The sequence below is a fragment of the Taudactylus pleione genome, unplaced genomic scaffold, assembly GCF_031769625.1.
Source record: "Taudactylus pleione unplaced genomic scaffold, aTauple2 ptg000086l, whole genome shotgun sequence".
NCBI classification, from domain to species: Eukaryota; Metazoa; Chordata; class Amphibia; order Anura; family Myobatrachidae; genus Taudactylus; species Taudactylus pleione.
Window position 1 is genome coordinate 5,545,165 of NW_028284488.1, and position 21,862 is coordinate 5,567,026.

Sequence of the window (21,862 nt, forward strand, 5' to 3'; positions counted from 1 at the left end):
ACAATCACGAGTGGTGCCGCCATCTTCATCGGTAACAGCAAGGGAAGTGCTAACACCCTCTGCACCCGTGGAGGAAGTTAATACCATACATAGCAACAACAGAATAAACCCCCAGCCAGGTAACAAGGTCAAAGGTAGCAGCGCTGGCGGTCTGCATCCCATTCGGACAATAGCCGTTCCGAATGGAAATGCAGATGCGAATGGTGTAGTGCCCATGAGGGAAGTGGTAATGCATTGTCCTTGGACAAAAGCAGAACTAAATTCCATCATAAATGATTTCCCCGATCCCAAAAAGGAACTAGCCAAATGTCAAAGATTTTTGAGGAATTTGGGTAGTTCTCATGAACCAACTAATAAAGATTGGCGTGTGGTGTTAGGGGCCTGTCTACCATGCAATACCGACGTGACAAAATTTATCACGGATTGTGTATTGGATGGTGACGTTCCCTTAACAGACCAAGTAAACCAAGGTAACATTTCCCGCATTGTAACTCAATTGGGTATATACTTCCCAGTAGTAGTTAACTGGAACAAAATTTTAACCATAAAGCAAAAGGAGAGTGAATCTGCAGAAGATTATTGCGACCGGGCTCTGTAGGCTATCACCCAGTTCACTGGGTTAGAGGATATTAAAGATAGCACTCACCACAGGGGAATGATAGTCACGGTACTCATGGACGGTCTTAAAGAGAACTTATAGACTCGGGTTCAGACCTCACAACCTGGCTGGAGAGGAGTCACAATAGATACACTCATAGAATCTGCCATAGAACATGATAAAAACATCTCAAAGAAGAGAGAGACCCAGAGCGAAAAACTAATGGCTGTCAATATCCAAGCTCTGGAAGGAATGACGGTAACATCACAGCCAACAGACACACTTGCATCTACACACACACTTACACCTGAACCGGTATACGCCCTCACTAACCCCACGCAACAGCAAACACAGCCCTATTCTGCTAACCCTACACAACCACAGGTCCCATACTACTCACAAACTTCATAACCCCCACAATACCTTTGTCCTCCATATCCCTACCCATATCCACCACCTTTTCCCCCTGCTCAAACCTCACAACAACCCGTGTCTTCTTCCGATCCACGAACATGTTTTAATTGTAACCAGCCAGGACATTTAAGTAGAAACTGCAGAGCAAAAAGGGTAGGACCCCCAAATCAGCGAAAACCTGCATATCCACATAAAGGATATGAACAGAGACCAGCAAATGTCCAACAGGCACCAGCTCCAATTGTGGCCGTTAATGCTTTATTGGAGAATGGTAGCCAACGCTAGGGGTCAGGTCATACCTGTAGTCTACAGATAGTCAGGTTAACAGGAAGTACTAGGGAAGAACCGGTCATGATGGTTGATGTAGCTGGTACTAAATATCCTTTTCTTGTAGACACAGGGGCGACCAGGTCAGTGATAAAATCTCCCGTTAGTTTACAGGTGACCAAAGAGACAGTACCAACAATGGGTGTAACAGGTAAAGTGGAACATTATCCTTTAACAAAATCCACAGAGGTTACTATCGGACCGTTGCATACCAGGCATTCTTTCCTTCTGGCTGCTGCGGCTCCTACTAACCTGCTGGGTAGAGATTTGTTATGTAAGATGGGATGTGTCATATATTGCACCCCTGATGGTGTATTTCTAGATATCCCAGAGAGAGTTGCGCACGAGGTGCGGGATATGTTGGACACTCCCCAAAGGATAATGTATCACTCTACCAGTTTAAATGAAAATCCATCTCAGGTAGATCAAATGTTGTCCCAAATTCCAGATTCCCTTTGGACTAAGGATGGACAGGACACTGGATTAATGGCAAACGTAAGCCCCGTAATGGTAAATTTAAAAGGCGGTAGGCAAGCTCCAAAAATTCCCCAGTACCCACTAAAACAGGAGGTAGAATTAGGGGTTTTTCCAATAATTGAGCGATTATTGCAACAGGGAATTTTAGTTCGTACAGCTAGTGTAGCCAACAGTCCCATCTTTCCGGTGAAGAAGAGTGGTGGGAGGGGTTATAGGCTGGTACAGGACCTTAGAGGTGTTAATAAAGTAGTAGAGAGCCAATTCCCCGTAGTGCCAAATCCAGCTGTCATTCTTATGCAGATCCCACCAAATGCAACCCATTTCACTGTCATTGACCTCTGTTCTCCTTTCTTCTCTGTGCCTCTCCACCCTGACTGTCAGTATATATTTGCATTCACATACAGAGGTGTACAATATACATGGACACGATTGCCCCAAGGTTTCATAGACAGCCCTAGTATCTTCTCCCAGGCATTGCACGACTATTTACAATCTTTTCAACCTGCCAATGGATCTGTTCTAATTCAATATGTGGACGATTTATTGCTATGTTCTGATTCGTTTATGTCATGTTTGAATGATACTAAACTTTTGTTGCTTCATCTTTCGCATACAGGACACAAGGTGGCTAAGGATAAACTACAGCCGTGCCAATCCAGAGTAAAATATTTGGGACACTGCCTAACTCAGGGGTTACAACATCTCACAAACGACAGAATACAGGCCATACAGAACATGACACTGCCGCAGAATCAACAGCAAATTCGGACCTTCTTCGGAATGTGTGGATACTGTAGAATGTGGATCCCAGGTTTTTCTATTTTGGCCATGCCTTTACAGGACTTAGGACCTCATTCAGAGTCGGTCGAAGCGGCCGCACGGTCGTACGGGAAAAGGGGCCGGATATGCAAATGATTCCCTCGCAAGTTGCATCCCTAAGTTCGGATCGGTAGCTGGCCGACCAAGGGGAGGAAGCGGTCGGAAGACAAAAAAATATGCCCCCTTCTCGTATGCAGTGAGCGTCATCTCCGGGCATATAAGGATTAATCGAGACCATCGCCAACCATCGGAACTGGTCGTAGAGCTTAAGGTTGACCATACCCTCTCTTAAGCTCTACGATCATGTCAGTGTTAAAACCTCCCATGTCACATGTGCCATGACGCTACTTTGTTAATTATGCACTCCCATAAACCATATGCACTCCCACAAAACGCCGTCTGCATAATTAGGCATGCCTGCGTTCGGATCTCCACTCCCCCGTTTTCAAGCACTTTCCCCTATTACCACCCACAAACGTCTCAATCTGTCACTCAAACTTCCGACCTGGCTGTGTTCAAGGAGAGAGAAATTTCTGATCGTAGCGGTTAGTTTGCGCACGCGCATTGCAAACTTTACGCATGCGCAGTATAGCGAACATCGGTGGCGTACGACCGTGCAGCCGCTTCGGCCGACTCTGAATGAGGTCCTTAGTCTCTTCCTCAAAGCCCGATCGTGTCATACACACAGAGGAATCAGAGCAGGCTTTCCTTAATCTTAAGGATAGTCTGACAAAAGCACCTGCATTGGGAATACCTGATTATGAAAAACCTTTTGATTTGTATTGTATGGAAGCCGATGGTTGTGCTGCAGGTGTCCTCACACAAAAACATGGTGATGCCAGTAGGCCCATAGCATACTACAGTGCCCAATTGGACACTGTGGCAAGATCACTCCCCACCTGTTTGAGAAGTGTAGCAGCTACTGCTCTATGTGAGTAAAAGTGAGGACGTAGTATTGGGTCATGATATGATTGTCTACACTCCCCAAGCCGTATCTGCTCTGCTGAACTCTGCTCAAACCAGACACGTCTCCTCGGCTAGGTTTACCAAATGGGAAACTTGCTCTAATTGCGCCTGCAAACATCACTGTTAAACGATGCAATACGCTGAACCCAGCAACGTATTTACCATATGTACAACATGATGTACAAAGGGTGGAAAGGGATGAGTTGCTGGTGGGAGGTGAGTTCAGCGGACATAATGATGCACATGATTGTATGGAATATCTAAATCAGACCTTTACTGCTAGACCTGACATACATGACACACCTTTAGAGAATGTAGATGTGACTTTTTACATGGATGGGAGTTGTCATAGACAAACAGACACAGGTGAGTTATGACAGGTTATGCTGTTGTAAATGACACAGACATCATAGAAGCTGAACCTCTTGGTCCTCCTCACTCAGCCCAGGTGGCAGAGTTAGTAGCACTAACAAGAGCGTGTGAATTGGCAGCAGGCTACACTGCTAACATTTACACTGACTCTAGGTATGCGTTCGGGGTGGTGCACAATTTCGGGGCTCTATGGCGTCTGAGAAATTTTATTACAGCAGCAGGCACACCAGTTGCACATTCCCGACACACAAAACATCTTTTAGAAGCAATCCAACTGCCCAAAGCGGTGGCAGTAATTAAATGTAAAGCCCATACATGTGAGGATGATCCAGTGTCACAGGGCAACAACAGAGCCGATGAAACGGCAAAATGGGCAGCAGGGTTAAAAATGTTTTCTCCAACTGAACAAATCATGTCTTTTCAAACAATTGACATGCTGAAATTAATTGAGATGCAAAATTTGTGTTCAACTCAGGAAAAGTCCATCTGGAAATCCAAGGGATGTGGGCAAGAGTCCTCCGGGCTCTGGAGGGACAGACAAGGTAAGCCAGTAGCCCCCAAAGCATATTACCCCTACCCTGGTCTGACTCATCTGGGAAAACACGGTATGTGTAAATTGGTGAGGACATACTGGTGTGCACCAGGTTTTTCTTCCCAAGCAGAAAAGAGAGCAATTTCCTGTCTGATCTGCTTGAGGAAGAACATAGGGAAAGCGATCCCTACCAAACCATCCCACATTCCACCGACTGATGGACCTTTCCAGGTAATACAAATTGATTTCATCCAATTACCACCCTGCAGGAACCTTAAGTATGTGTTAGTGTGCACTGACGTATTTTCCAACTGGGTTGAGGCCTACCCAGTTGGAATACTGCTGCGCTTACTGCCAAGAAAATAATTCAGGAATTTATATGCAGGTACGGTATCCCTAAAATCATCGAGAGTGACAGGGGTACTCATTTCACAGTAGATGTTTTTCAAAATATGTGTAAGCTGATGGGTATTAATAGCCGACTTCACACCCCCTACCGACTGCAAGCCAGCGCCAAGGTAGAGAGGATGAACGGGACTATTAAAAATAAGTTAAGTAAAATCATGGCAGAGACTGGACTAGAATGGCCAGAAGTGTTACCATTGGTTCTACATAGTATAAGGACCACTCCTAGACCCCCTCTAAAACTGTCCCCCCTTGAAATACTGTTCGGTAGACAACCTCATTTAATTATAAGTCCACAGGAAGACTTGAAGGGTAACAACAAGGTAACTGTAAGGTATCTTATATCAATGAGTAAGCAGTTAAAACAACAGCAGCAGAAACTGAAATTGTTGTCCAATGATATGCCTGAAACTAACTGTCATGATGTTGAACCAGGAGAATATGTTATGATCAGAAATTTCTTGCGTTCAGGTTGTTTCATTGATCGGTGGGAAGGTCCGTACAAGGTGCTGCTGACAAGTACTACATCTTTGAAGGTGGCTGAGAGAGATACCTGGGTCCATTCTACTCATTGCAAAAAGGTCAATCAACCGGTCGAGAAACAAGTTGGAGACAAGGCTGAAAACGTGGACCTGTCTATCGCGAGCTTGTTCCGGGAGGATTGAAAAGGTTGTAGTGAGATACCTGAACTAAAAGAAATTTGCAGGTCTTTGTTGTGACAATGGACTGGCCTGCTGTGTTCATTTTCATATTCTTTTCAAGAGTTTTCACCATTTTGATTGGCTCGGGGATATCCGGTTTCTGTGATGGGGGATCAATTGAGGAGATGGGAGCTGATGGCAGTGCTGATGGAATGGAGTCAGGAGGAGTGCAATGCCAATCAGGGGAGTGTCTGACCAATCTTAGTACTGTTATTGTTAAGAGAGCTTTAATTCCGGATACTCAGGGATGGTGTGGAGGTTTATCGTCTGAAGATTCCTGTATTTGTGAGCTTTGTGGGTCCCTAGTTGATGAGAACTGTATGCAACGGTGCCAGCCTAAATATAACCCGTATTGGGGTGGGTATCCTTTAGAGGATTATCATAGCATGGTAGGCAAAGTGTTAAACCAAACTGATTGCTGGGTGTGTTCACATGTGCCACAGGGACAACATAACGTAGGGTTGGTGCCATTTCCGCTGAATATCATGGAAATGTTAGAATTACAAAAATGGAAAACAATGGATGGAAAATTCCTCTCATCCAAACCACCTCATTTCAAACTCTATCAATTCCAAGTAGATAGATCACTTTTGTGTTTAAACATAACCAACCTCAATAAACCCGGGAGTTGGGAAGTGACGGGGAATAATCAGACGATGACCTTCTCCCAGAGAGCTGATAATGAGTCCATAAACCATGATCTGTTACGCTCAATTAAATCTAGTGGGAAACATTTTAGGTACCGGTACACATTGAGTTCCACCAAAGAAATTATTGGTAAGGTACCAGATGGTTATTGTGCTAAAATAATACAACCAGTGACTTGCATGTACCAGATGGAAGACCCTGAGATAGGATTGTTTGCAAGGAAAATGTGTTTAATGATAATGATGCATACTATTCCTTATGTTCTCCCCGATAATGTGTATTTTATATGTGGAAGAAAGGCGTATAAGTGGCTCTCCCCAAGTTCCGAAGGTTTGTGTTACCAGGGAAGAGTAGTCCCAGAAGTTATGACCCTCACACATGTTGAAATGCTCGGTATCCATAAAAACACACCATCACCATATCGTCACACGCAGTATGAACACATAGGCAAATGATACCTGGTGACGTGCATAAAGCCACTCAGTTAATTAGTGAGACAACTGGCTTCCAAGTTTTAGTCGCACTGGATCCCACCAGAATCGCTCAGGGTACATTAAATTATAGATATATTCAGGAACTTGCTAAATTGATAGATAATATCACCGAGATGTATGATGACACAGTCAGGTATACAAGCATACAGGAAAGAACTGGTGCAACACAGACTAGTGTTAAATTATTTAACTACTGTTACTGGAGGGTATTGCGTAACATTGGCCACTCAATTTGGAGTAAAGTGTTGCACCTATGTCACCAATGATACCAGCGACCTCAAAGAGGCGATAGACCGGAAGATGGATGAAATTCTGCAGCTAAAATGGAAGTTTCGTAAGAACCATAATGCTTCAGTGGCTGAAGTAGGGGAGAAGATAGAAGGATGGGTCTCATGGTTGAACCCAGTTAAATGGTTCTCAGGCCTAGAGGAATGGGTCCGGGAAGTGATCGCCAGCATAGGCAAATTCTTGATCCTTATACTGATTGTCATCATAATTATTGGCCTATGTGTCCGTTGTGTTCCTATTGTGTTGAAGTGTGGAAAATGTAAAAATAGAGTAAAACGAAAGAACGAAATTATGATGGTGGTCAGTAATGGCAATATGAATACTGAGGTAAATATAGAACTGCATTACAACCCTGAACTAGGAAATACCATCATTTAATGTATTATATTTAGACATGCATAGAATGTATGATTGAAATGTTATTTTAGTCTCAAATTCCCCTTCAAGACTGCCTTTATAGGACTGGTGTATCCCCACACCTTTCACATGATCTTCCATGATCCATGGTGTGCGTATAATAGTAGTTTTATGTCCCCACTGAGAGACACATTATTGATGGATTAAGAACCACCTTGTGCCACCCCATAATAACACTAAATAATATATAAATGCAAGCCTAAATTAATTTTTAAAATCAGATTGTGATAGCATGTTGTTCGCTATCAAAGGGTGGACTGTCGAAGCTGGATAATTGGCTGAGACAAGACCAGCTTAAAATTAGGTCATAACGACGCCATCTTGCGACTGGCCGCAAGACGCCATCTTGTAAATCAGATCGCAAAATGCCATTTTGCGAATGGCCGCCCAGCGCCATTTTAGCTAAACTCACACTTAAGTACATATGGCGATGTTACTATTAGCATCATGCGATTGTATCTTTCACCATTTCTCATACACACATTAATACGCACAATTGCGCTGTTAACTAGTTGCATATTAGCGAATGCATAAGATCCTGTATGAAAATGCTGTTTATTAGCCTCATGCGCACGCATCTGCCCCAAGTTAACTAGCGTCTTTATATCAAACCCCAAATATTTACACAGTACATATTCACATAAAAGGTCTCATAAGCTTTAAAGTATAAGATTCAAGATTGTTCATTTATTATAATTGCTGTGAAATAAAGGTTATTTGGTAGCTAAGGTTTAATACATGATAAGTCATGTTTGATATTATACTGATCTGCACTCTTTCAAGAGCATTCTGGTATTGTCAGTGTGAAGATCGCAACATGCATTTTCAACTTATGGACTTCAGAGACTTAAAGCACCGAAATGTACATTATATGACCAACTGTTAGGATGTGCATGAGGCAGGAAACCAGAGACAACCAGTTGTTAGAGGCTGGACTGTGTCTATTTGAATCAACCTGTTAAATGCTCTGCAACAGATGCATCCTCCTTGGGAACCAATGGCATCAGCGACAAGCCTCTCTATTGTGTTGTCTGTTTCTGTGAGAGTATAAACGTGTGTGTTGTGACCCCAGTCTGAGTCTTCTTGCTGAATGCTGATTGACGGGGGGTTTCTTGCTGATGCCTACATCTGGTCCAGAGCGCTGCGTATGTATAACTGTACTTGGGTCTGTATAATTCTTTGCGCTAAATTGTACTTAGATCATAGCGTGTAACTGACTGTACTTTTACTTGAAATATCACTTTGTGCTTTGGAACCACAGGTTCAAGGTCTGGAGTCTTTAGTTACTATATGACTGCGTACGCAAAATAGTGTCATCCTTAGAGGTTTATAGGCAGGATATTAGAAGGTATAGGCAGGAGTGTATAGAGGTTCTAATTCAATATCCTTAGCAATCTGGAGAACCACATACAAAACTTCTCAGATAGGAACTGAAGCATGTCACCATTAGTGCTGTGCTCAGGAGGGGCATTGATCGGACCCTTCTGAGAAACACTTCGCTGCCTGCACTGCCCATATATGCAAGGGGGATGGCGGGTAATGCTACAGGGGTATAGGATAATGCTATAGAGGGGTCTGCTGCAACTAGGGTGGTGTATGGTAGTGCTATATTAGAGATCTAAGGCAATTGTGCTGTGCGTGGTTGGAGTGTAATGCTACACAGGGATCTATGAGAGAAAATTGAGGTATCTGCGCTGGTGATTATATAAATATATGACACCTTGTTTATATAAAAATTTTTATGTAATTTATTCGATAGTGATCTGCAGTCCAGTATAACATACACACATATAACAAATAATTAAAAAATGTTGCCATAAATAATGCTAACAACCAAATAAATAGGATGGTTGTTGCAAATGGATAGTATCCAATGGTTCCCAAGGGCTAGTATGTAGCCAATAAACACAGTCCAGCAAATGGCAATATTGTTGCTATAAGAAGGCCCAAGATAGGGAATAAAATTCAGGCTATTCAATGTCACAAATCGCTCACATCCCAATGTATAAAGTCCAGTGACTAAAATTCCTAACCCAAGGGCTCGCAGGAGATATATGGAGCGGCAGTGGTGTATGATAGAGTCACACCGTTCAGGCGACTCCTGCCCGCAGTGGGATGGATAGCGAAAAACTGTGGATAAAGGTGCAACGTACCAGGTGCTGAGGTATAGCTGATTGGCACCACGGGAACGGCTCCCACACGCACCACTGGCAGAGGGACACCAACCCGTATGGAGGGGGCACCACGGCCAAGAAGCCCCAATGGATGGTGGAGACCAGTGGCAACAAGTGCGTGTCTGTCCTGGCCGGCACAGAAGCCCGGCGGCTGAGCGGGATGGAGTCAGATGACCGCTAGGTGAGTTTGGGCGGCTGCCGGGAGCTGAGCATACGGAGAACCAGATGGCTCGACCGGAGAGCACAATAGGCAGTCACTCCAGTGCAATCCCTCCAGCAATTGGAGCCAAGAGTGTGTGAAGTAATCGGCAGTTCGCTGGTTCCTTGACGCGTTTCTCCCCTATACAGGGGTTTTCTCAAAAGGCAAGCAGCATGTCAATCCTCTGTCAGGAGGGTCTTTTAAACTCAATCCAATTATATGATTAGTGATCATTGTATCCATCTGTGTAGCAGACTTAATACAGCCCTCTATTACTGATAGAAGCATTCCACTCCCCACAGAGCAATATATATCATTATATCAATTTGCAACGGAGATACCATTTTTTTATATATTCATTATTATTATTATGTAGACACAAAAGGAGACAATATAGAAGGCAATAAATATGAAAAATAAAATAAAAGAACAAAGTAGACAATACCTAGTGGATAATTGGTTAACCAATCCAGCAATAAAAACATGTATAGATACTGACTGACTAAAAATAAACTGTTCAATTTTAAATAAAAAATAAAAATAATATGAAATAATGTAAAAAAATGATATATAATAAATTTAATAAAAATGATAAAACATAAATAAAGACATCCTAGATACAGAGATATAAAGATTGTTAAAAAAAAACACTCTCTCTCAGGGTCCCTCATTTGACCTAACCATTATCTATGATCCAAATGAAAAATATTGGAAATATTAAATATGACTGATAAACCCATACAATAATGAACAGAATTAATAAATAAATAAATATAACACCTATTCTGAACCATATAGCTGGATTGGTTAACCAATTATCCACTAGGTATTGTCTACTTTGTTCTTTTATTTTATTTTTCATATTTATTGCCTTCTATATTGTCTCCTTTTGTGTCTACATAATAATAATAATGAATATATAAAAAAATGGTATCTCCGTTGCAAATTGATATAATGATATATATTGCTCTGTGGGGAGTGGAATGCTTCTATCAGTAATAGAGGGCTGTATTAAGTCTGCTACACAGATGGATACAATGATCACTAATCATATAATTGGATTGAGTTTAAAAGACCCTCCTGACAGAGGATTGACATGCTGCTTGCCTTTTGAGAAAACCCCTGTATAGGGGAGAAACGCGTCAAGGAACCAGTGAACTGCCGATTACTTCACACACTCTTGGCTCCAATTGCTGGAGGGATTGCACTGGAGTGACTGCCTATTGTGCTCTCCGGTCGAACCATCTGGGTCCCCGTATGCTCAGCTCCCGGCAGCCGCCCAAACTCACCTAGCGGTCATCTGACTCCATCCCGCTCGGCCGCCGGGCTTCTGTGCCGGCCAGGACGGACACGCACTTGTTGCCACTGGTCTCCACCGTCCATTGGGGCTTCTTGGCCGTGGTGCCCCCTCCATACGGGTTGGTGTCCCTCTGCCAGTGGTGCGTGTGGGAGCCGTTCCCGTGGTGCCAATCAGCTATACCTCAGCACCTGGTACGTTGCACCTTTATCCACAGTTTTTCGCTATCCATCCCCTGCGGGCAGGAGTCGCCTGAACGGTGTGACTCTATCATACACCACTGCCACTCCATATATCTCCTGCGAGCCCTTGGGTTAGGAGTTTTAGTCACTGGACTTTATACATTGGGATGTGAGCGATTTGTGACATTGAATAGCCTGAATTTTATTCCCTATCTTGGGCCTTCTTATAGCAACAATATTGCCATTTGCTGGACTGTGTTTATTGGCTACATACTAGCCCTTGGGAACCATTGGATACTATCCATTTGCAACAACCATCCTATTTATTTGGTTGTTAGCATTATTTATGGCAACATTTTTTAATTATTTGTTATATGTGTGTAAGTTATACTGAACTGCAGCTCACTATCGAATAAATTACATAAAATTTTTTATATAAACAAGGTGTCATATATTTATATAATCACCAGCGCAGATACCTCAATTTTCTCTTTTTTCCACATTTTGAGGGTTAATGCAGAAGCCCCTCTTGTGTCAGCTGCAGGTTTTTATATTAAGACAGCAACTGAACAGATAGCGCACCTATTTGTTTTTCTTTTTTGTCTACACAGGGTTCTATGGCTACAACTAAGCATGCCTGCTAAAAAATAGTACCTTCTTTGTTGACAAGTGCACAAGAAGAAAGAGTAGATGATATAATATATGCCTAGTATTGATATGCTTATAATTTCTGGCTTTGCAGTTTCACTGGTTGCATGCTATAGTTACAATTTGGTCCTTTTGGATGATTTGTTACATAAAATTGAATGTAATTTGTATAAAAGGGAAGTCAGGCAGGTTGCTCTGCCAGCTGTATAAAGAAACTGCAGACAGCTGATGAAAGGAAAACCACAGCTATATATAGGACCTCATTCAGAGTTGGTCAAAGCGGCCGCACGGTCGTACGCCACCGATGTTCGCTATACTGCGCATGCGTAAAGTTCGCAATGCGCGTGCGCAAACTAGCCGATACAATCAGAAATTTCTCTCTCCTTGAACACAGCCAGGTCGGTAGTTTGAGTGACAGATTGAGGCGTTTGTGGGTGGTAACAGGGGAAGGTGCTTGAAAACGGGGGAGTGGAAATCCGAACGCAGGCGTGCCTAATTATGCAAACGGCGTTTTATGGGAGTGCATACGGTTTATGGGAGTGCATAATTAACAAAGTAGCGTCATGGCACATGTGACATGGGAGGTTTTTACACTGACATGATCGTAGAGCTTAAGAGAGGGTATGGTCAACCTTAAGCTCTACGACCAGTTCCGATGGTTCCCGATGGTCTCGATTAATCCTTATATGCCCGGAGATGACGTGTAATGCGTACGAGAAGGGGGCGTATTTTTTTGTCTTCCGGCCGCTTCCTCCCCTTGGTCGGCCAGCTACCGATCCGAACTTAGGGACGCAACTTGCGAGGGAATCATTTGCATATCCGGCCCCTTTTCCCGTACGACCATGCGGCCGCTTCGACCGACTCTGAATGAGGTCCATAATCTCCAACACATCACAAGTGTCTTTAGCGGTCTTCCTGTCCCAGAACCAAGCTTCAGATTAATTAATTTGTGACAGTACAAATATAAAACAAACACAACACAAGATGGCAATATGATATCCTTCATCATAAAGGGGTACGGCTCCTTATGATCTAGTCACAGGACATGGTCAAACAAAAGTGCCATTTTTATTTCCTCTATTGTAATTGTTGGCAAAATTAGATTGGGTGTATAACCTAATGATTTTATAATATTCTCACAAATTAAAGGAACACTGTAAAGAAAAATGTGTTTTTTTTGTTGTAAATATGTGTGTATATGCATGAGGATATAGCAGAGATTCTGTAAACAACAGTGTATGCCTTACAACTACTGTACAAACAGCCCAGTTACTTAACCAGTGGATTGGTTTATTTATGTTACACAGTGTACATCCGTACTCACTGTTATATACTCTCTCGTCATGGATCAGAGCGGGATGTCATACAACTCACCAGCCGGTGAGTGTATTCGGCTTGCGGGTAGTGGTGAAGGGTGTTAGAAACACTTTTAGATGCAGGTGATCACAGTTCTCACCAGAGCCAAGTATTGACTGCTGTTTCCCACTGTGGCGCTCTAACACAGTGACAAGATGGCACCGTGCATGCACAGTACTTAGGTGAGCACACATATTGCAACAGGGAATGAAGCGTTATTGAAAGATCATGGAGTCTACGCAGTAGCACACTCAACATTATTTCTTTTAATATTTTATACTTTTAAATATATTGCACTGTAACTCATCAACATTATACAGTTATCTCTATTTCAGAGGCATTTCCAGGCACACCTTGCTGTTGAGCAGATTTATTTGAACACAACATGCTATGTAATTTCATGCACCGCACATCTCATAATGACATACATGACTTGGTAATGTATATAGATTTATATAATTATCTTTGCTTTTGTTTTCCCATAATGTTTATATTGAATTTTAAGAATATTGTATAGAGTAATACTGGGCATACATTATACAATTATCTGGCTGATCCATCAGATATTGGGGGATCGGTCAGGTAATTGTACAGGGTATTTGAGCGACCAATCACTAATTATCGGACTGTCCATGCTGAAGCACCCGGCATGTCCGAAAGATCTCATCATTTGTTGTCCACATTGGGCAATGTGTTAGTCCCGGGCACTCCACTGGTTCACGCTCATGTCCCCAGCCTTCTGGATATGTAGTACCTCCGTCAGTATTGGATATCCTCCTTCTTGCACCGACACATTTCGACCCCTATTCCGGTGGTCTTATTCAAGGTGTCCAGATCGTGAAAGGTTCACGATCTGGACACCTTGAAAAAGACCACTGGAATAGGGGTCGAAACGCGTCAGTGCGAGAAGGCTGGGGACATGAGCGTGAACCAGTGGAGTGCCCGGGACTAACACTGATGTGTTACATCACATGCTGATTGAGGTTATACCTCTTTGCCATCTGGTAATTACATACCTTTGTCCTTTGGGATACCCTGCCTAGGGAATGCTGAATTTTTAATTGTGTATAATAAAACTGTGCGTCACTATATGCACTTTTCTTCTTTATTCTGTTTGTGAGCACTTAAGGTTTCCTCTATCAAGTGATTGATTTCATCAAAGGGGACCTTCCCTTTGATGTATTGTGACTAAGCACAGGTTATGTGATTACCAGGTTTTCATTCCAACCAGCCAGATTGGACAGATATCTGACAGAAAATTGTATAGTGGATGCCCAGCTTTAGGCTGCCAGATAAAATGTCTGTCGGTCTCATAAACATTTTACTGGACAGCGTAAGCCCAGCTTAAGTGGACGATATATGCAGTAGATGAGGATTCGTTTATAGTACATTTGTTATCAAGCAGCAACTGTCTTATAGAATGAGATGGAATGCAAATCAATATAATATCAAAGTATGGGAATAATATATGGAAGGAAAGACAAGGGAAGGAGAGGTAGGGAATAAGTGGACACACAGTTCCTCCTGATAAAAAAAAATTAGAGTGGTAATGAGAAAACCATAAGTTTCCCATAAGTGATCGATTAAAAGTGAATCAATGGATCATTGGAGAGAAGTCTAGTTTCATACCAAATTGATGATTTAAGACAGGTACATATTTGCTGTTTAATCTCTTTTGGACTGGCAGATACAACTTTCCTAAATAGAAAAGAACGTCTCAATCTATTGCTCTATGTAGGTGTAACACCTTTTCACAGGCCCTAATGATGATATAAGGTGTGTGTTATGTACAATCAACTTCTAGAAAAGCTAACTCTTGTCCTGACATCGTCTTATAGTGCCCCCACCAAATCTTGACAAGTAACCCCCTGACCAACACTGTTATTACTCACACTCATACAGTAATCAGGGGGACACAAAATAGCTTCAAAAACTGCACTGGTATGTTTAATACAACTGTGGGAGATGATGGTGTCTAATAGATAATCTTGTTTCTTTGAATACAGAGAGGTACAAATATGTAAATATCACTTAGCAGGAAAAACTAAAAGCAGTATCAATATGCAGAAGACAAATGACAAATATAAATCAGGTGGATTGATATTTTACTAACACATGGATGATAGTAACTATTAAAAGAATGGGCATTGAGAGAATAACTCTTTTTAACCAAGGTGTTTGAGCTGCAAACTATTTGCAATAACTAGATACACTTTACTAGATACTTTCAGATGTGAAATAAATGTGACTATTCGATGGCTTTCAGTTCCAGCAAAAATGACATATCACACACCAATCACACAATACACAACCCCCAGTCTTTTGGTGCATGTTGGAGCTCAGATTTATGAATCTTTGTCAAGACTGCATCCAGAGTCCCCAGATCAAAACCCCAGCACTTACCTATACAGGTGCTGACGGGCTGTCAGACCCGCTGCTATTTGTGGTCACATCCACTGTTTAGTACTATGTCACCCCTTCAGCTCCGGCCGCCGACGGTGCTTGGTCTCTCTGAAATTCACCGGTTCCCGCTGTCTCCAAGTGCTGGCTGCCCTAGCATCCCACGTGTGTAGTCTCCCACCGGTGCCGGAGTATTGGCGCCGCCATCGTTGATCAGGTCATCTGATTGCCGTGGCAAAACTCTTCCTGGTTCCAGGTCCAATCAATTCACAGGCTGTACTAAAAAAGGACTTCCTGCCACACTGTCTAGTTGCCAGTACAATGTCTTTCACAGCTCTGCCTGTGTCTAGACTATCTGTGCTCCTCAGAGGCTTGTTCCTGAATTCTCTTCTGTGGAAAGTGATTTCAACTCTGGTTCCAGTTTGGTCCAGCGAAACGCCATCACCATTCCGGATCCAGTCCGGTTCAATCCAAGTCAAGTTCAGTCCAAGTCTGGATCCAGTCCGGTTCAGTCCAGATCCAGTCCAGTTCAGTCCGGATTGTCACGACCAGGGTTTCTCGGCGTAGAGGTCAGCGGGTATTACCTGTGAGGGCGCTATGGCGGGGGTCGTCTGACGGTGGTGCTGGTGCCTGGCGGGGAGCATTGGTTGTGCGGGAACCTGTGCGGGCATGTTGTCACTCTGGGCTGGTTTGGCCTGGTGGTGCTTCCTTTCCGCTCCGGCATGGGCACCGCCATCTTGCCTCTAGCCATGTGATCTAGTCGCCCAATCCAGGTGGGTCACATGCTCTCTCTGGCCTGTCACAGCTTGGCACTTGGTATTTAAATTAGTTCAGAGCTCCCTTTCATTGCCAGTGCAACGTGTTTCTCAGCCGCCACTGAGAGAGAGAGTTCCTGTGCTCACCTACTGCCGTTTGGTATCTGCCTAAGCCTGCTCCAACCCCGCTGGATTCTCCCTGCATCCTCCATTACCTTTTCCCTGCCTGAGTACCTGGTTCGTCAGCTCCCCTGCACCTTGCCTCCACTTGCATACTGCTGGACAAGTCCATTCATTTTTCACCACCCTCACAAAACCCGGATTACTGGACTGCTCCTATCTGCCACTACCTGGACTTTCTATTCATTGCTTCACCTCAGGTCCCATTTCCACTTTAGTGCCATCCCCGGACTTTATTTTCTCCCATTGTTTATGTCTGCCAAACCACTTATTAAAAGTTCCACATTTTGTTTTAAATCTCCTTCTGTGTCTGCTCCTATCACCACCCCGGGCCCACAACAAAACCACAACATCACAGTTTGCACTGGCCTCATGGACCCGGCCACGGGACAGGAGTCTGGAGCAGATTTTTTTCGGTGTATTGCAGGTCGTTTGGAAAACCTGGAAACTATGCAACATCAAATGGCTCAGTTTCTACAAGAAATGTCTAAACGACAGGATAATCTGCAAACTTCTTTGTCTACAGTACCTCTAATGTAACTAAAGTTACCCCTTCTCCTCCGCCTGATAATACCAGTTACAGGGCATCCCCTCGTCTACACCTTCCTATGCCAGGTAAATTTGATGGCAACCCCTGGATCTGTCGCAGATTCCTGAATCAGTGCGATATACATTTCACCCTACAGCCTGACAACTTTCCCACTGCTAGAACCAAAGTGGCCTACCTGGTATCTCTATTGTCCAGCCCAGCCTTGGATTGGGCTTCCCCACTCTGGGAGCATTCAGATTCCCTACTGGACAACTATACAGACTTTGTAACATCATTCAGGAGGATTTTTGATGAACCTGGATGAACTGTATCAGCTTCATCTAGCATTATGTCACTGAAACAAGGAACACCTGTCCATGAAATAGCTTTTGAGTTGATAGTCCCATTACTTTTGGCCCCTTAAAAAGTGGGAGGCACATATAGAAACCGTTGTAATTCCTACACCGTTCACTTGATTTGGATGTAATTACCCTCAAATTAAATCTGAAAGTATGCAGTTAAAGCAAATCTTGTTTGTTTAATTTCAAAGCCATTGTGATGGTGAATAGAGGCCAAAATATGAAAATTCTGTCAATGTCCCAATATTTATGCACCTGCCTGTACATATATACATATACACACACACATATACATACACTAATCAGGCAGCTTATCTTGACTCATGACGTTGTAGTATACATGTCAATCCAACAGATTGCACACCAAGAGAAATACTACATATCAGAGTCGCTGCAAGTTACTTGCAACCTTCCAGTGTACTGTAGGTTAAGTAGCAACAGATTTGGGATTTACAAGCTTGTTTATGAGTTAGTAGCATCATTTTGTGCTAATCCCTGAAGGAAAAACTGCAAATAGTGTTTACAAAGACATTTTGTGATCAATGTCTACATTATAAAATATACACCACAATATTAGATGCCACTACCTTCTTTGTAAAATTAGTTCCGCTGAAAAATACCAGACATTGACGCGAGCGAAGCTGCGGGCAAACACTAGTGTTAATTAGATCTGTATTTATGCTAAGAAAATATATGTTAAAACATGTGCCCTTTGTTTTTGACATTCAAATGAAGGTCTAAATTATGAAGAAAAAAAAAAAAATTATGAAGGTCTAAATTATAAAAAAAAATGTAATGGGTATTTAAAGAAAACTTAAAAAAAAAAATAAACACAACTTTGCTACTCAAAGAGAAAAATATAAAAATTATTTAAGTGCTTACCTCCTATTTGTAACTCAGGACATCCTAGCCTCCTCATCTGCATGTTCACAGTCTCCATATCTTGAACCAAAGGCACCAGAATGGTTTCATTAATCCACTAAAAGATAAATAAATGTTATGCCAACTGTCACTTGTGTAGGCAAAACATATTTTAAAGTTTTGGCTGATAGAGGAGTCCTTGCTCACCTAGCCTCAATACACCATGCAGCGTGATAATGAGAGATATGGTAAGAACTTACCTTTGTTATCTCTCTTTCTTCGAAGTCCATAGGGTCCACAGGGTTGACCTTGGGGTATACCTGGATCTGGATCCACGGGCACCACGCATTTAAAGCTATAGCTCCCAAGATGCACTGGGTCCACCCTCCTCTATAGCCCGTCCCCGAGCCACAGGCAGGCACCTCAGTTGGTAAGCACCATAAGGCCGGAGGAGGAAAAACAGAGAGAAGGAAGACTGGAACACACAAGATCCATACTCACAGAAAGGGAGATGGAAAACTGGTGACCAGCCACACAGCCCATATGAAGCCAGGTGCGTCAGGGCGGGCGCCCTGTGGACCCTATGGACTTCAAAGAAAGATGACAAAGGTAAGTTCTTACCATATCTCTCATTTTCTTCTTTAGGGTCCATAGGGGGTCCACAGGTTTGACCTTGAGGATGTCCCAAAGCAGTCCAACTAAGGGTGGGGACGCTCCTGAGCTGAAAGGAGAATCCGGCGCCCGAAGGAAGCATCCTGAGAGGCAAAGGTGTCAAAAGCATAGAACCTCAGAAAGGTCTGGATGGAAGACCACGTGACGCCTTACACAGCTGAACAGCCGAGGCGCCACGGCCAGCTGCCCACAGACCGAGTAGAATGACCCTTAACAGAGCCTGGAACAGGCAAGCCCTCCTGAGTATAAGCCTCAGAAATAGCCAAACTAAGCCATCTAGCAACAGTTTGTTTGTTGGCAAGCCAACCCCTCCTGTGAAATCGAAAGAGGACGAATAAAGAATCGGACTTCCAAATGGAACTAGTCCGGTGCACATAAATTCGTAGAGCCCGGACCACATCCAATGAGGCCTCACCAACCGAGAGGTCAGGTGACTGAAAGGCCGGCACAACAATTTCCTGATAATGTGGAATTTAGAAACCACCTTAGGAAGAAAACCCAGACGAGTGCGAAACACCGCACTGTCCTGGTGAAATATCAGAAAGGGAGGATGATAGGAAAGCGCCCCCAATTCTGACACCCTCCTGGCCGAAGCAATCGCCAGGAGAAAACAGTCAACCACTTGAGTTCCACAGACTCTAGCAGTTTGAATTGAGGACCCTGGAGGGCCCGAAGCACTACCGCCAAATCCCAAGGAGCCACTGGGGGAACAAAGGGAGGCTGAATCCTGAGAACACCCTGGAAAAAAGTGCGGACATCAGGCAGTGGAGCTATCCCTACACTGGAACCACACAGATAGTGCAAACACATGAACTTTCAAAGAAGCTAGGCGTAAGCCTAGGTCCAAACCAGACTGAAGGAACGCCAAAATCCTAGAAACACGAAAACACCTGAGGATCGTAGTTTCTTGACTCAAACCACTGAAAATAAGTATGCCATACTCTGTGGTAAATCCTGGCGGAGGCAGGCTTACGCGCCTACAGCATCGTGCTAATGACCGAGCTAGAAAAACCTTGGGACATTAAGAAGGATGTCTCAAAAGCCACGCCATAAAAGACAGATGACCCAGATCCGGGTAAAGGCAGGGACCCTGAGACAACAGGTCCCGACGTTGAGGCAGAAGGAACGGAGCGTCGATGGAGAGGCTCCGAAGATCGGAGAACCAAGGACGTCTGGGCCAAGCCGGAGCCACCATCAGAAGCATGCCGCTGTCCCGTTTGAATTTCCGAAGAACCCAAGAAAGTAGGGATATCGGAGGGAATAGATACGCAAACTGAAAGGTCCATTTCACCGACAGCCCGTCCACCAGGCTTGCGTCGGCATCTCTTGTCCTTGACCCGTACACGGGCAACTTGTGATTGTGTCGGGAGGCCATGAGGTCCACCTCCAGCAGTCCCCACTTGTCCACGAGTAGTTGAAACACCTCTGGGTGAAGCGACCCATTCCCCGGGATGCACGTCATGACGGCTGAGGAAGTCCGCCTCCCAATTGAGGACTCCTGGAAAGAAGACTGCCGAGATGACCGGAAGGTGGCACTCCGCCCAAGACAGGATGCGTGACACCTCTGACATCGCTGCTAGAGTGCGAGTCCCCCCTTGATGGTTGCTGTACTCCACCGTGGTGGCGTTGTCGGACTGAACTTGCACGGTCCTTACTCAAAGAGCTTGACCAGACACCTGGAAGGCCCTGTACATGGCCCGAAGTTTCAGAATGTTGATCGGGAGAACTGCTTCATCCGCAGTCCAATGGCCCTGAAGTGAATTTGGAGCTGTCACTCCACACCAACCCTGGAGACTGGCATCTGTCATGAGCAGAACCCAATCCGTGATCCAAAAGGGGCGACCCTTAGTGAGAGGAGATGTCTGAAGCCACCAAGCTAGCGACAGGCGCACCTCCGGGGAGACAATACCAGCATCTGAGTCAAGATCCAATGTGGTAACCTGTTCCATTTGGATAGAATCAGTCCCTGTAGGGGCCTGGAATGGAACTGGGCATACTCCACCATGTCAAACACCGACACCATGGACCCTAGAACCCTCATTGCCGAGTGAACAGACACCCGGCAACTCCTGAGACAACTGTGCACTCGTAGTTGTAGGGAGGAAATATTTTCTGGAGTCAGAAAGATCCTTTGCTGACGAGAATCCAGAAGGGCTCCCATATTAACCATCCTTTGTGACGGAATCAGGGAGGACTTTTTCCAGTTTATCAGCCACCCGTGCGCTTGCAGACAAGCGATCGTCAGGTGCAGATGTTGTAGAAGAACCTCCGGAGAACTTGCCAGCAATAGAAGGTCGTCGAGATACGGCAGAGGCCATATACCCTGGCTCCGCAGAGGGCTCGTGCAGAAGAACTGGTGGGTAGGTCTGTGACGAAAGAAAAGGGTGTACCCCTGAGAGACCACTCCTCGTACCCATCCATGGTGGTAGTGCACAAACAGTGGGAGGCCCGTCCAGAGGGAGGCCCGTCCCATCAGGCTGAAGGTTTATCCTCTGGCTTGGAAGCAGGGTGTCTAGCGCTCCAGGCCTGCTAATTTGGTTTAGGGGTGCCTTGGTTGCCGACTGCCTCGGAAAGGACTGACCCTTGGACTTCCCTTGAGTTCAAAAGGACCGAAAAGCAGAGGTCGATGGTAGAAAAGCTGACTTAGACTTTGCCAGGGTATCTCCAATTTTGTCCAGGTCTGGGCCGAACAATATCTCCCCATTAAACGGTAAGGCATCCAGGCCTTTCTTGAAATCCGCATCCGCTCTCCAAGAACGTAGCCACAAAGACCGGCGAGCAGACACAGCTGC

At 44.2% G+C, this 21,862-nt stretch overlaps 1 pseudogene; it reads right to left on the bottom strand.

The window, feature by feature from the left end:
• Positions 1-21,862, bottom strand: part of LOC148529130 (transmembrane protein 209-like) — a 438,870-nt pseudogene that overhangs the window by 339,979 nt on the left and 77,029 nt on the right.